Raw genomic sequence first — 4150 nt, 5'->3', positions numbered from 1 at the left:
GAAGTCCTTTCCCACCTTTCCACAAATCTCCTAGCCCAAGCTCTGATACCACTAAAAACGGAATCGTTCTCTAGGATAGCTTGTGGAACACTTGAGAAATTCAACACATAAATTCAACCATGAAAACACATGCTTTACAGGTTTCAACAAAATCAAATAAATTGAACAAAAACATAGTAAACATAATACTTAGCTCCAAGACAAATACGCTGGGTGCAATCTTCCCCCCCCCCCCTTGTGCGTGGCCTTCCCCCACACAAGAGTATTTTTATTAGCTTTCAACCAAAAAATAGGCCATAGCCCCAAAAATATACAAAGTGTGCTTTTAGAGAGCATGACACTCTTCCACAACAAAAATAGAGTGTCCCAAAAATTGGGGCTAGGGTAAAGCCTTTAGGCTTTAATAAATTCAACATTATAAATGTATTTTTTCCAATGTATCAAAATGGAAAAATCAACTACTAAGGTTACAAGCTACGCTTGTAAAAATAAATATGAGGCGCATAAAAAACATTTTCCTCGACATTATTCATCAATCCTCGTAATCTTCATCACCTGAAAATATAAGCTCAATTAATAATTAAATTAATCCCATAAATATTAAACAGGCACAAACCATCACCAACTCATGACTACCAGGCGGCGTAAGTACCCCAGGAATCACCGTGTCATACAAACCTAACTGAAATAATCATAGACGGCCCCAAGCATACGTCATATACCGCACGTATTAATATTTATAGTGGTGTCACCCACGATATTAACCTAGCCGGCATGACGCAAGAGTAACCTAGGCGTCCCCAAATTACTCAAGAGGGAAAAATAATATTCTTAAAGAGGACTTAAAATATATTCTCATGACACATACATGTGAAGATGTTATTGTTGAGAGGGTTGATCACTTTATCGAAGAGGATGGGTTGTCAAATAGAATGGAAATGGAACCATTAATGACAACATTGGTGCATGTACCTATTAAGGGAATTTAGGTTGATTGGTCATACCATGAACTGGAATTTCACCCAACATGGTCCCCCCATCCAAAGATGTACGTAGATTTTTGTTAATGATGAGGATGTTCGATTTTGGCAACCATATGATTGAATTACCATCATAGTAACCTTGTTGTTGAAGCACATTGACAGGCACCCATCTTTGATGAACATTGTAAATCGGTGGCCGATGTGCTTGGTGTTGAGGCTTTCTTATTTGTGTAAGCTTAGGGGACTTTGTGATGCGCTTGGGCGGCTTTGGTATTTCTTTGGTAGTACCCTTGTGTGTGCAGTATTGCTTTTGGTACCCACACTTGTTGCATTGGTGGAGTTCTTTGAGGAACTCACATAGGCTTTTGTGGACGGTGTTGTGGAGTACTTTTCTTTTTCCTTGGCCTCTGAGTGTTGCGTGAGCAAGAAGAGGTTTTGAGTGTCGAGGCACCCAAATTTGATTGGCACCTTCATAGTAGCCTTGAGCTACAAGTAGCTGTGCTTCTCCACCCACATTTTGATACTATTAAGATATCGTGATTGTGGTAGTCTTGGTGGAGTTTTCTTTTGGGTTGATGTGAAAGGTTTGGGACCCTCCTTGACTTTGGTTTGGCACTGAGGTTGTAAGTTTGAGACTCATGGGCATTGTTGATGATGATGAGATTAGAGTCTCTTGTGGAGTGGCTATTGATGAGACGAGGCCTTTGAGCATGTGGTTGTCTCCTTTGGTGAGGTTTGTCGATGAAGATGCATAGGTTCTAGGGTCTTTCCTTTGAGTTCCTTGTTAGAGATAGATGGCGTGGCTGTGGGAACTTCTTCTGGAATAACTGCTAATTGCGAGGTTTTGGCATCGAATTTCATAGGTGAGGATGGGGTTGAAGGAGTAGATGCTTTATCGGAGTCGGTTGACGACGTAGATGGTAGGTCATTGTGTAGAGGGGCTTTTGTGGAAAGGCGTGTATCCTTTTGCATTCAGCATCATAGATGTCCATTAAAGTTGGATCCTCTTTCTTGCAGTATGGTATTGTCAACTTTTTGTCATTGACCATCATGATGACTCTATCACTAGAGCAAAGCACAGTGGTGCTTAGGCAGCAATAGTCCATTTATGCCCCAAGATCAAATCTGCTTCCAACACATACTCAACCACAAAAAACTTGCAAGTAAGGGGGTTAGTTTCAATATACATTGTATGTTCAAAGTACCCTAAACATGGCATGTTCAAGTCTTGTGTAAAGGTAATCCTTTCAGGATGGGCCGTGAGTGTTGTTGACCTAACAAATCCCATAGCTCTAGGGTCATGAGATTGTGTTCTCGTGTTGGATAAAGCTGTGCTTGAGCTGTGGTGATTTTATTTACAATTTCCAATCCAACCAAAATCCTAGGGGTCTTTTCAGTAAGATACGTTGGAAGTTCCAGCTTTGGCAAGGTTTCTTCCTCCCGTTAATAGCAATTGTACATTGCCTGCTCTGCAGGAGTGTTCAAGGTGACTGTTTGCATGGATTCATCTAGTGAATACAACGATTCACCTATCTAAGTTCCGCCAAGGATGACATCATACTCAAGGGAATCTAGGGTAACATGGAATGTAAATTCCATATCGCCATATTAAATCTGATTTTTTTTTTTAAAAAACCGTGAAACCTTAGGTTTTCATGCCGTGAAACGTTAAATAGTTTACGTCATGAACTGGACTTCACGGAATATTAAATCCGATTATTAAAAAAAACGCTATGAAACCTTAAGGTTTCACGCTGTGAAAGCAGTCTTCATGGAATATTAAATTTGATTTTGTTTTTCACGTCTGACTTTTCACACGGCCTGAACTTTCACGTCCGGACTTTTTCATGACCTGAGCTTTCACGTTCTAAACTTTCACGGCCGGACTTTCACGTCGAACTTTTTCACACCAGAATTTTTCACGGCCTGAGCTTTCACGGCCTGGACTTTCACGGTCGATCGGACTTTCACGGCCTGGCTTTTCACAACCTGGCTTTTTACGGTCCACCCTTTTTTTTTGGGAGTCTAGTGAGAAATACGAATTTTTCTTTTTTGGGGGAAATATTTTTGAATTTAAAATGAAAGGGGTATGGGAATTTCCCCAAAAAAGTAAGTGGGAATAAAAAAAGTCAACCTTTTAAAATGACACCCCTTACACCCTTCATAATGACCCCCAAAATGGACAATTTTGACAACTCATGAGCATCTACTCATTGAATGCTCTCATTAGCCTTAATGAGTTATATAAAAAAAGGATTAAAGATTAATCCTTTCACTAATCTTTCTCTCTTTTACACTAATCAAGGACTCTAATTAACCACTAATGCCTAATTAATTCACACAATTGAGCACATCATTGGATAGGGCAAGGGAATGCTAATCTTTGTATATCAAAAATTGTGTAAATTAATCTAAAATAGGAGATTAATTAGACTCTTAATTATGGTCTCCTCTTTTAAGGTAAAATTAAGCAAAGAGAGTCAAATTTCTCCAATTGATGAAAAATTAATGTGATTAGGTATTTTGGCCTAAATTTTTGGCCATTTGAACAAGATTAATCACCCGTAATGACAAAAACCAGTCCATTAAGAGAAATTAGTCAAATTCAAGGTTTTTTTGATGGTTTAAATTTTTTTTGAAAGATTAAGCTACTCCTAATGCTTGCTAACACTCTATTCCAAACAATTTCAACAACAAATACATAATTAAACTAAAATTAATGATCTTAATTCTATGTTTAACACTAAAGAGAGCTAACATTCACTAAAAATTATATTCTCTTACATTGTTTGATGTACTGGATGCAAACTAAGCCTAATACAAACTATGTGTAAGCCCTAAGAACATGAAAAAACCACAAAAGCAACAAAAACAATAAATTAATCTAAAAGTTAAGCAAAAAACATTCTTTTCAAAAATAAAAAAGAGAGCTATTCTACATCAAATCTCACACAAATCACCATCAAATCCACATCTTTTTCATGGGAAACCGTTAATCAAGATAATGGGCAATGGGTTATGCGTAGATTAGAGGCAAAACGATGGAAAAAGCTAAGGGATGGCTCCCCGACAACGGTGCAAAAAATGTTATGGCTCACCCTAACCCTCCTTGAAACACATCCAAAAAGAGATTACCTGGTGAACCTGTCATGAGGATCTTTCCAATG

Source organism: Cibotium barometz, chromosome 1 (genome assembly GCF_041138505.1).
Source record: "Cibotium barometz isolate CiBa-2024 chromosome 1, ASM4113850v1, whole genome shotgun sequence".
NCBI lineage: Eukaryota > Viridiplantae > Streptophyta > Polypodiopsida > Cyatheales > Cibotiaceae > Cibotium > Cibotium barometz.
Note: the sequence above shows the minus strand (reverse complement) of the source record.